The sequence below is a fragment of the Propithecus coquereli genome, unplaced genomic scaffold, assembly GCF_000956105.1.
Source record: "Propithecus coquereli isolate 6110/MARCELLA unplaced genomic scaffold, Pcoq_1.0 Scaffold137, whole genome shotgun sequence".
NCBI classification, from domain to species: domain Eukaryota; kingdom Metazoa; phylum Chordata; class Mammalia; order Primates; family Indriidae; genus Propithecus; species Propithecus coquereli.
Window position 1 is genome coordinate 1,000,250 of NW_012137969.1, and position 13,295 is coordinate 1,013,544.

Genomic DNA, 13,295 nt, shown 5'->3' on the forward strand with positions numbered 1-13,295 from the left:
TACCTCTTGAGATATTGCTATATCTCGGCTCTGACCTTTAGCTTTTCAGTGGTTTTACACTGGTGGGTATCTATTGTTCTGATCTATGTATAATGCAAGTCTGAGTACTTCCTGCAGGGTAGGTCTGGTCTTGACAAATTCTCTCAGTGTTTGCTTGTCTGAGAAAGTCTTTATTTCTCCCTCATATAAGAAGCTTAGTTTTGAAGGATACAAAATTCTAGGCTGGGAATTATTCTCTTTGATAAGATGAGAATGGGGCCTGAATCACTTTTGCCTTGTAAGATCTCAGTTGAGAAGTCTGCAGTTAGTTTGATGTGTTTTCCTTTCTAAGTTATCTGATGCTTTCACCTTAAGGCTCGTAGGGGTATTCTTTTGTGTTTACTTTTGCCAGTCTAATGATTAGGTTTCGGGTGATTACCTCTTCATGATAAATCTCCGAGGAGCTTATTGAACCTGGATATCTAAATGTCTAGCAAGGCCAGAAAAATTTTCCTCAATTATTCCCTCAAATAGGTTTTCCAACCCTTGTGTATTTTCTTCTTCCCCCTCAGGGATGCCTATGATTCTCATGTTAGGCCTCTTTACATACCCCCATATTTCTTGTAGGTTTTTCCTCCTCTTGTTTCTCAGTTCTTTCTAATTGATTGACTTTTTTAATTGAAAGATGTTGTCTTCAAGCTGTGAGATTCTTTCTTCTACCTGATCTAGCCTATTCTTAAGACTTTCCACTGTGTTTTGTATTTCCTCGAATGAATTTTTCATTTCCTGAAGTTCTGATTGATTTTTTTAAATCATATGATTTTCTGAATAAATTTGTTTATTCATTTGCTGCATTGTTTTTGTGGTTTCTTTCTGTTGGGTTTCTATTTTCTCTTGTATTTCATTGAGCTTCCTTACAATCCATACTCAAAATTCTTCATCTTTCATTTCAATCTGTTCATTTTGTATGATATTCACTGGTAAGGTGTTATTGTTATCTTTAGGGGGTGTCCTTTTGCTCTGATTTTTCATGTTTCCAGAGTCCTTTTGCTGGTTCCTTCTCATATGGCTTCTCAGTCAAGAGCTGGGGGTGCTAGGCCTTGCTCAAGGTCCTGCCTTGTTTCCCCAGGATTGATCCCTGAGTGTGCCAGGGAAAGGAGTGTTGGTCCTAAGTTGTCTAAGGGGTGTTCTAGCAGGTTTGGTGTACCACTCTGGTTACCTCTGACCTCCTATCTTCACCTCTTTCCAACAGTGTATAAAGAGTTAGGCCCCCCACTCTTGGTGATGGTGGGTAGTACTTGTGGGAGTAATTCAGCCACGCCCTCTTTGCTTGAGTTGGAAGATGCTATGATGGGCTGTATCACTGTGCTCCCTGTCATTGGTTGATGATGTGATACAGCCAACTGCCAAGATGTTCTTTTGTGTCTGTGGTAGACTCTGGTCTCCCAGGTGGAGTCCTTAATTGCTCCAGGCATTAGGAGGGACCCTGTAGCTCCCAGGGGGTTTCTTGGTCTCCACCACCTCCAAAGAGTGGGGAGAAGCAAGGCAGTTTGTGGCTATGTTGTGTGAGCCTGAAAGCCTTTGCAAAGCCTCAGCAGGTCTCAGACGTTGCTTTTCCAGCCACTAGGGGGAGGCGCTGGTAGGAAGGTCAGGACAAGCTCTCCAAACCAGGAGAGCTGTTCACAGGGGAGGGGGCTAAATGCTTATGTGCTAAGGCCAGGGCTGGGTTTGTTCCACCATTATCAGTAGCACAGTGTTTCTGTAGGGAGGGATAGGTGCTCACCCAAGTAGCCACTCCTTGCACTCCCACACACCCTGGACTATTGAGTCAGTAAATCCTATAAAGGGCATGAAAATTGACCTTCCTGTCAGTAGGCGGAGCTGGCTGGAAAGAACAAGCTGCAATGACCTTTTTTGGTCTTGTGACTGGCTCTAGTCCCTCAGGAGAAGCATGTGAAATCTCTAGGTGGTGGGTGGTGCCCTGGAACTTCCAGGTGAGTCCTTATTCTCTGCCACAGTAAAGGCAGGTGGGGCGGTGTAGTTGGATGGGGCTGGCTTGGGTGGGCCTGCCCTCAGGCTCCACAAAAGCTGGCCAGGTAGCTGTTTTGTCAGGGATCAAAGATCTGCTCCCAGGTTCTGGGCAGAGCTGTCAGCGAGTGTCTGAAGGGGCCCCACCCAACCAGAAAGACTGCTTGTGGAAGGAGGTCTATCTAAGATTCACAAACTGATACTCTGCAGTGGGCCTCAGTCCTCTCCCTCTTCCTCTGCTCCACAGTCTGTCTCTGGAATCTACTGGCAGGCAGGACCCCAAGCCAGCTGAACTCCTCACCAAGTATGCAGTGGTCTGGGGAGGTTCCTCACCCAGGATCCCAGCCTGAGCTGAGAGTACGGCCCTCCCATAGGGGAAGGGGTGCCCTGAGAGCACACCGCATCTAGGATCCACACTGCACTCTCCCCCTGATCTGCCCATGTGGACTTCCTCACCTCCTGGGATCAAGATGGTCAATCCCTGACCATACCAGGGAGAAGTGCTATGAACCCAAGTCACCCATGGGATGCCTGAACAGGATCAATGTCCCTCCACCTTGGGGCATGCCCTGCTTGATGGAGCTGCCAGGAAAGCAGCATAAGGCAGAGTTGACAAGCAGGGAGATCACAGTCTGAGCACCCCTTCATCTGCTGCAGGACCCCACAAGGAAAGGCCTGGGCAGAATATCCAGGCTTTGGGGTCACACAGATCACCTGGAACCCACTGAACACCTGCAGCTCCTGCAGTCTGGGCTGCAGTTGGGAAATGTCTGTGTGGGAACAAGCGGGATTGGACCTGAGGTTTGAAGCTCCCTGGGGAGGACAAAGGTGCATGGTGGACTAGAAGCGGTATAGCACATGCTGTGTCTGCTTGGGTCTGTGGAGGTAAGAAGTGCTCCGGTGGAGCTGAGGGCCTGGTGACTTGTCCACAAGCAGTGCCCAGCTCTCTGGTGGCAGAAGCTTCTGGGTTCGTGTGTGCAGAAACTCTCTCCAGCAGCTAGGGAGCCCAACAACTTTCAGAGGTGCAAGGAAGGGAGAAATAAAGGGAGAAAGAAACCACTCCGCTCACCCTTCTCTCAGGACTGGAAACCTCTCAGGGGTTGGTCTGTGTTGATATCTTGCTGCTTCTTGTTCTGCACTGAAACTTCTTCCTGTGGAGTCTCCTGAAGGTTCTGGCACCCTTCCTTCAGACCCATGTTTGCTCTATGTCTGTCTGTGTGTTCATTTTTTCTCTTTCATCTAAAACTTCTTTGAGATGCTCTGGCAGCTGGTGTCTCTGGTCGGTCATATGGCCAGAAGTCCGCTCTTCATATTATTGATGTCACAAATTACATCTTTATATATTATGTACCTGCTTAACATAGATTTATCATTATTTTTGTGCTTTGTCTTTTGCATCCTATGAAAGAATAAAGACTGGAGCTGAAAACCAAAATTGCAATAATACAGGTTATTTGGGCTTCTGCATGTATTTTTTTAACCTAAGAACTCCAAATTTTCATGTTATTTCCATTCACTGTCTAGCAAGAAACCAAAGAGAAGAATCCACCTCTTCTACCCCATCAGAGTACCATAATAATAGCAGAATGCTACACAGCCCCTGCTTCCTGTCTAAAAATATTTCAAAAATTCTAGCTCTTCCTATTGCTAAAGTAACTTCACCAGCTATAAAATTTATTGATTAAAGTTCCCCCCAATAATTTCATGGTTAGGAATCTATTATGTTTCAGACAGCATCTACAGGTCTTTTCTTTGACAAATATAATTTCTGGGCATGTAAGTATCTGCCTTTCAGGTCCTGCTTTGATGTACATATTCTGAGAGAGTTGAGCTGTCAAAGAAATCTTGACATTTAGTGGCAGCCACAAGAGTAGACCCTAATAGTGTGTTCCTGGGCTAAGCTGAATTCATATTGTCAACCTGCCTAAAGTAGTCTGATCATAATCTGAACTTCCTAAGGTTCATATGCTCAGTTGAGGGCATTGTTTAACATGTAACAGTGTTATACCAGCAAGGTAGTGCTGTAGAGAAATGTCAGATATGTGCCATCACTGGTTGTTTTATTTGAATTGCAACAGAGTCTTGCAAGCTTCTGATCACAGCTACCATGCTTGCATTTTACCTCTCTTGAAGGTCTGCACCCTGGAAAATTTTCAGCTTAGCTCCTTGACATAAGAACATATAGTTCCAAGGGCCAGATGAGTAAGCTGAGAATGAAAGTGTCTTGCCTATGGTCAAGTGAGTGAATGACAGATTTGCAGAGGGGCCCTGGAGTCTAAACTCCTGTGATGACTTCCTTCCAACAATACTGTTCCAGTTGTCTTTTCATTATCTCCTAACCTCATGTCTGGTCTGATCTGGCTATTCCCATGTTTCATTCTTAGTCTGCCTTCTACAACATCCCCTTCCATAAATCACACTGTGGCTCAGAGACCCTCTGTGACCTTGACTGCATTCTTTCAATGAATATTTACTCTCCATTTACAAAGCTGTTCCGGGAGAAGCTAATCAGGCCTGGGCCTTGTCCATTTGGTATCACTTTCTTCGGACATCTGTTGTCCACCTCTGATGGTGACCCCTGCTTTAAAAGAGCTGATGCAGAAGGTCAAGTTATACTCTCAGCTGACCTTGTAGAGCTCAATCCAGCTGCCACCTGCTCCTTCCAGCTCTGTCAGTCATCCCTCTGGACATGTCCCTCTGCTTGAACCCAGCAATCCTGCATGTTTTCTCCCTGCAGGGATTTTGCCCCCAGAAGTGTGCTGGACTCCATAGAGAGACCTGAAAGCTATTAAGAGTGGCTTATAGAAGGCTCTAGAATAGGTGATGAATGCAGCATCACAGCTGGCAGGTCAGGAAGGAAAGGCTGTGCCTAGAAAGACCTTAAGTGTCATCCAGTTTGAGAAGTTCATATTCCTAAGCTCTTTTGCCAGGCATGGTGCTTGCTGCTAGAGAAAGAAAACAGTCTTACCTCTATCAAGATTTCCAGTGCCTTATGTATAAGTTCATTCTCCTGAGAGAATGGAGGTTATATACTCCAGGCAAAAAGGGACAAGGAAGAAAATTAACATTCAGTTATGCATCTATTGCAGCACATGCTTGTGGTGCCCTACACACATCCCTGCAGATGGTTTCCATGCTCAGGCCTTCCCATGCCTCAGTGACTGAGGACACTCTCTGCCCACTGCCATGTGCTTGGCTCACTGAGGGACAGGCAGAAAGAGCCACATAGTTAATGCCAAAAGGAGCAATCCTTCACATAAAGAGTCAAATTTGGTGAGAAAACAGCCCAGCTTCCCTGCTCCTCAACCCAATTCCGAGGCACATTCCACATAGTCAAGGAGAAGATCCCCAGTGGGAGGGCTCCAGCTGCCTGCAGCAGTGACCTGCTCATTAACATACATGTTCCTACCTTCCTTGAGTCACAGCCCCATCCTCTCAAAATGCTTCCTGGAATTCAATCCCAAATAACAATATAGATCATCCAAATCTTAATCGCAGGTTCTGCTGTTAGGGAAAACTCAAACTAAGAGCCCCATTATGTACTGGGGATTTTACGTTCACTATGTCAGTTATTTTTCACACAAACCATGAAGTATGCATCAAATGCTTTGTCAGATGAAGATGCTGAGGTTCAAAGAGGTTAAACAGATTTATTAGAATCACATAGCAAATAAGGTTAGAGTCAGGATTTGAGATCATTTTGTGTGGCTCTTAAACCTGTCTGATTTCTACCATTTCAGGTTGTTTCAGATAAAACCCAGGTTTGAGGCTTAGCAAACCTACCCCCTGGGTCAATTCTTCCTGCTCATGATGTGTGACATTGGCCAGACCCCTTGCTTGTGTTTGATCTAAATCTCATTTGCATCCGATCTTGGGATTTTTGCAGAACCTATTCACTTAGCCTACAATGTTTTCCCTCCAGTTTCTCTGTGTGTCAAGTGTCCTCAGAGTTACCCTCAGGTTGAAGACTACTCTAGAAGGACTCACAGAACTCAGGAAAGCTGTTATATTCATGGTTATATTCATGCTTATTAAAGCAAAAGGACACACATTAAAATAAGCAAAGGTAAAAGGCACATAGGATGTAAGCTGTCTGTTTTCCCTCTCATATTGGAGTTTTATGACAGCACTTAATTCTCCAGGGAATAATGTGTGACAACATGTACATGCGTTGCCAACCAGAAAAGCTCATCTGAACCTTGCCATACAGGGTTTTTATTGGGGGTCAGTCAGATAGGCATGGGACACACCAGTGACTGCCCTTAGTTATTCAGTTTTCTCCCCCTACAGAGGTTATAGTTATACAGCATGACCCAAGACATCCACCCTAAATCACATTGTTACCAAAAACCTATCTGGCCTGGTCCACACCTGCCAGATCTACCAAGATACTTTTTCAGGCAGGATTTTCCAAGTGCTTAAAGGTTGTCTTCCTAAAGGTGGTCACAGGCAAGTTCTTTCTCAGGAATGTGAAGTGTTTATACAGCCCAAGCCTCCTGTGTTGATGCTTTGCTGAACATTCTCATAGTTCTTTCTTGTCATTCAAGATTCAGTACAAACATGACCACCTCAGAAAGGACTTTGCCGACCAACCAGCCTGAACTACTCTCCATCACTTTTAGTCACTTTCCGTGGACTTAGTTTCATCATTGCTCTTCTGACCACTGTATATTTTCCGGTTTGTTTATTATCTACCTCCACCCCCCAGAATGTAATCTCTCGGAGAGTAGGGACTGATTGTATGACATCTCAAATGCCAAAACAGAAAGATCAAGCAGCAAGCGCTTCTTTAAGAAAAAAAAAGTGTTCATAAGCACTTTTTGATAAAGGAGTCTTGACAATGAGCTCATTTAAAAATGTTCTTTCAAGTTAATTCATATTTTAACTAGATTTTGAGTTCTTATTAGCAAAGACTATTTTTCTTATGATTATTCTACCTGAGAGTTCTCAAGGCAGGGTTGAGCAAGAACAAGTAGTTGAGAGAAGCTTGTTGAATGCATGACATCTTCCATTCTCTAATGTGCCACAACCCTCATGCTCTCCTGGTGATTTCCCTTCTCCTGCCCTTCCCTCTTTTTCTCGTTTTGCTTCTATGACTTGTGAATCATACTATTTCCCTAACCTGCAGTTGCTCCTGTTTTTTGATCTCTTTTCAATAAGCTGGCCATTCCTGAGATGACAAGCAAGTCTCTCCCATAGCATCTATGGCTCTCTGGTGACTTACCTCTACCAGGAAGTTTATATAACACTTTATAGCAAATGTCCATCTGGAGTGGCTACATTTCAAGTGCTCAATAGCTAGCGGCTATTGAGAGTGGAAGGACTTTCAACCAGTGGGGGCTTCCAGACCCTAAAGGGGTAGGGAAAGGTAGGGCAGGTGAACTCACTCAAAACCTGCACCCACACAGCTGGGCAGACACAGCCAGCCCCAATTAGAAGCCAGGAAATGAAGTCCCAGAAAATTTGTGACATCTGTGGCTCCTAACACAGCTATCAGTATGAGAGCTGTTTAAATATGAGTAATGAGATGGAGAAAGGTCAACAGTCCACTCTCAGCAAACTTCCAACCCATTAATCATTTTTCCTTTTTTGGTAAAATTCGAACTCATGTCTCTCCTTTTGATAAAAAAAAATACACAATGTTCTTTGGGGTTACTCTATAACTCTTGTCCTCTCTCAGCCATGAGTTGAACTTTGTTCGTATTCAGCCCACATGTATGGTAGGACAGCCAAGGGGCAGGTACCAGGCTTGGTGATATGCCCTGTTCCCTCCAGCCAGGGCTGAAACCAGCCAGACTCACAGACATACACCGGAAGCCCCCTGCAGGCCACAGGCCAGGGTCTGATCTGGGCTGGGCTCCTTCAGAAGGGAAACACATGATCATTAACACTCATTTTATACATTAGGCAACTGAGGCTGAGGGACCTTAGATAGCTCACACAGGGCCTGCACATCAGTCAGGTTCTCAGGATCCCTACCTGCCAGCTGTCCACAGAGCAGAGAAAAGAGCTGTCCCTGGAGTCCAGAGAAAGCCCACAGACCACCTGCTTCAGGTCTGTACCACACCCTTTTTCTGGCACACTCTATCTCTGACCTGTTCTCACAGATTTTTAACAAGTCTAAATCACAAAAAATTTTACCACTTTACACCCACTAAGACGGCTCTACTTTTTATAAAAAGGAAAATAACAACTGTTGGAAAGGATGTGGAGAAATTAGAACCATCACACATTCGTGGTGAGGATATAATATGGTACAGCACCTATGGAAAACAGTTTGGGGGTCTGTGAAAATGTTAAACATTAAGTTACCATATGACCAAACAATTTCATTCCTATTTATATACCAAAGAAAATTGGAAACAGTTACTTAAACAAATACATGTGCTCACATGTTCATAACATCACAATTCATAATAGGCAAAAGGTTTAAGCAGCAACCAAAATTCCCATCAACAGATGGGTGGGTAAACACATTGTTAATCTATCCATACAGTGGAATATTATTTGGCCATAAAGGGATGAAGTACTGACACATGCTACAAAATGGATGAACCCTGAAAACATTATTAAGTGAAAGAAGCCAAACACAAAAGTCCATTATATGTATTATATGAAATACCCAGAATGAGTAAACCCACTGAGACAGTACACACAGTGTGGTTGCCAGGGGCTGGGTAGGGGAGAGTGGGAAGAAACTTCTCAATGGGTACAGGATTTAATTTGGGAACAATGGAATATTTTGGAACTAGATAGAGGCAATGACTGCACAGCACTGTGAATATACTAAATCCCACTGATTTTTCCACTTTAAGATGGTTAATTTATGTTCTATAAATTTTATCTCTATGAATTTTTTAGAATCTCAGAAATATTTGCTTGAAGCATGAGACATGTCACCATGGGTCCTGCTAAGCCCAGTCACTTTATCAAGGGCCCTGCCCAGCCTCAAGTCTCTTACAGACTCAAGGAGTGCAAGGTCCATGGCATGGCCTGTAGCTGGATTACTTCCATATAAGGAGTAATTAACACTGGCTCAATTCAGACACTGTACATTGCAACAAAGAAATGACATACTGAACAATGATAGTGATGGTTAAGCTGGGCCATTCTCACAGCCTCAAATGCTTCTCTCCTTCCCTTCCGTCCAGGAACTCCTCTGTCCATGGCTCTGCAAGCCGAGTGTCGCCCATTTGGAAAGCCCTACCCCACCCCAGTGGCTCCACATGCCCTTATCTCTGCCTTCCCTAACTCCGTGGGTCTTTCCAGTCATCTCCTTGTAGTAGAGAATCGCACCTAGGGTGTCAGGTTATGACTCCCTCTGTGACAGTCTTGTTCACACTTTGCTGTATGGTTCTTTCCCCCTGCGATGCATCATAGCACTGGGCACTAGGAAGAACCAATGCAGACTTCATGGTTCTGGGGATAACCATGACCAGATTAGGGCATCTGGTGCTAAAGGACAGAAGTGGGCTGAACTTGGCTGGGCTGGGCCCCTTGAGAAAGTCATGGGGCTTGGCAGGCACCATAATGACAAGTCTTCTTGGGGTCCTCTTGAAATTGCATTCAAAACTGCTGGGTGCTTGTTCATTTCCTGATGAGAGGGTTCATTACTTTCCTTTGATCATCAAAAGACTCCATGTCCCAAATGCAGGTCAAAAACTCCAGCTTTTGGACAACCCCCCTCACATTCTCCTTTCCCCCTGAAATGAGGTCAGTTCAAGCAGCCCCACAGGAGGAAATCTCTAATTTTTTTCAGTGATTATTAAACCTTGCCCTCTGTTCACCTGGGATGAATCACAACCTTGATTTGTGACAAAAACAATTAATGACACTTTTGTAATTTACAGCAAAAAGTAAGTTAACTGATGGAATTTTATTCATTTTAAAAAGTTACTATTTTTGAAAAGGTTATATTCACACATGATGGACATTAAAAATGTATAGAATGCCAGGGACAGTCGCTCACGCTTGTAATGCCAGCACTTTGGGAGGCTGAGGCAGAAAGGTTGCTTGAGGCCAGGAGTTTGAGACCAGCCTGAGCAACATAGCAAGACCCTATCTTGAAACCATTCCCATTTAGAACTGGAACCAGACAAGGTAGCCCACTATCTCCACTTCTATTCAACATAGTGCTAGAAGTCCTTGCTAGAGCAATTAGACAAGAGAGGGGAATTCAGGGCATCCAAATGGAGGCAGAAGAGATCAAATTGTCACTCTTTGCTGATGATATGATATCTAGAAAACCCCAAGGATTCAACCAAGAGACTCCTGGAATTGATAAATGAATTCAGTAGAGTCTCAGGATACAAAATCAATACACACAAATCAGAGGCATTCATATACACCAATAACATTTGTACTCACCATCAAATTGGTATTAACTAATCAACACATAAATGCACATATCAGAACAACATCTATTGGATGCTGGGGAAGGGGGAGGGCGGCGGGAGGAGGGGGGAGGAGGGAGGAGGGGACGGGTATTTGTATACACAAGGAGTGCAATGCGCACTACCCGAAGGATGGACATATTTGAAACACGGACTTGGGTGGGAGGGAACCAAGGGCAACACACGTAACCTAAACATCTGTACCCCATAATACGCTGAAATAAAAAAAAAAACAGTCAAGCCTAAAATCAAATAAAAAATGCAGTACCTTTTACAATAGCCTCAAAGAAAATTAAATATCTAGGAATATATTTAATGAAAGAGGTGAGAGACATATACAGGGAGAACTATGAAACACTAAGAAAAGCAATTGTAGAACATGTAAACATATGTAAGATGGAAACATCTACCTTGCTCATGGATTGGCAGAATCAACATTGTTAAAATGTCTATACTACCCAATGTGTTCTACAGAATTAATGCAATCCCTATCAAAGTACCATCATCATTCTTTACAGATCTAGAAAAAATAATTCTACACTTTGTATGGAACCAGAGAAGACCTCGTATAGCCAAAGCAATCTTAAGCAAAAAGAACAAACTGGGAGGTATCAGTCTACCAGACTTCAAGCTGTACCACAAGGCTATGTAACTAAAACAGCATGGTACTGGCACAAGAACAAACATATAGACCTTTGGAACAGGACTGAGAATCCAGAGATGAAACCATCCGCATATAGGAATCTAATCTTTGACAAAGCAGACAAAAATATACACTGGGGAAAAGAATCTCTTTTCAATAAATGGTGCTGGGGAAACTGGATAACTATATGCAGAACATTGAAACTGGATCCCCACCTCCCACCTCTTACAAAAATCAGTTCGTGGTGGATAACAGACTTAAACCTAAGGCATGAAACCTTAAGAATCCTAGAAGAAAATGTAAGGAAGACTCTTTCAGACATCCACCTAGCGAAAGAATTTATGAAGAAGACCTCCAAAGCAGTCACAGCAGCAATAAAAATAAATAAATGGGAACTGATCAACTTAAAAAGCTTTTGCACTCATTATGCATGTATATACCCATCCCCTCCTCCCCTCTCTCATCTGCCCGACACCTGATAGTTATTCCTATATGTGCACTTAGGTGAGGGATGGACATGCTTGAAGCTCTGCCTCAGCGGGGGGGCAAGGGCAATATACATAACCTAAACATTTGTACCCCCATAATATGCTGAAATGAAAAGCAAAGCTTTTGCACAGCCAAGGAAACTATCATTAGAGCAAATACCCCACAGAACGGGAGAAAATCTTTGCTTTCTACATATCCGATAAAGGGCTGGTAACAAGAATCTATCTAAAACTCAAAAAAAAATCAACAAGAAAAAATCAAACAATCCCATCAATAAATGGTCAAAGGACATGAACAGAAACTTTTCAAAAGAAGACAGAATACTTGCCAGCAAACATATAAAAAAAAAATGCTCAACATCTCTAATCATTAGGGAAACGCAAACAAAGCCGCAGTGAGATATCATCTAAGCCCAGTGAGATTGGCCTTTATCAAAAAATCCCAAAATAACAAATTCTGGCGAGGATGTGGAGAGATAGGAACACTCTTACACTGCTGGTGGGACTGCAAATTAGTACAACCTCTGTGGAGAAGAATTTGGAGATACCTAAAGGGCTAAAAATAGAAATATCATTTGATCCGGCAAGAGCACTATTAGGTATCTATCCAAAGGAACAAAAGACATTCTGTAATAAAGACATCTGCACTCAAATGTTTATGGCAGCACAATTCACTATTGAAAGGATGTGGAAACAACCCAAGTGCCCGTTAATCCATGAGTGGATTAATAAAATATGGTATATGTATGCAATGGAATATTACTCAATTACAAAAAACAATGGTGATCTAGCACCTCTTATATTTTCCTGGACAGAGCTTGAGCCCAGCCTCCGAAGTGAGGCATCAGAGGTATCACAAGAATGGAAGAAGAACCACCATATGTACTCGCCATCAAATTGGCACTAACTGATCAACACTAAGGTGCTTATATGGTAGTAATATTCATTGACAGTTTGGGGGTTGGAGGTGGGTAAACTCATAAGCAATGGACGCGGTCTGCATTGTAGGGGGGGAAAGGCACCCCTCAAATCATGCCTTGGGTGTGGCAAAGTCATAACATGTAACCAAAATGTTTGTACCCCCATAATATCCTGAAATAAAAAAAAATAAGAGAACAAAAATAAAAAGATAATAATTCTGGCGATAAAAAAAGAAGACCCTGATATTATAAAAAATATAAAAACTAGCCAGCTATGATGGTGACCACCTGTAACCCTAGCAACTGGGGAGGCTGAGCCAAGACAATCACTTGAGTCCAGGAGTTCGAGGTTGCAGTGAGCTATAATGATGCCACTGTACTCCAGCCCAGGCAACAGAGTGAGATCCTGTCTCAAAGAAAAAGGTATAGAGGATAATAATTTAAAACTATTAACAATTAATTTTTAATTCTTTTGATACATTTACCAGACTAGGAAAATGTCCTGTTATTAGTAATTTAAGATTTTTTATATCAGTAATGGGAGATGAATATTATCAAATGCTTTCCCTAAAAGTATCAAGAGGCTCATACGACCTTTTCCCTTTAATCTGTTGATGAGATATTTGTATTTACACTTTTTCTCTGTTAACTGCCCTAGAGTCCTAGGGTAATATCCTACTTGGTCATGGCATATCATCTTTTGATTATGGCTGTATTTGGTTTGCTACTATTTTGTTTAGGATCTGAAGAACAGCCTGGGCAGATATAAGGAGACACAGACATGTCACATTTGGGGATCTCAGGGAGTAGCCAATCATACAATTTGCATAAAACATTATGCACA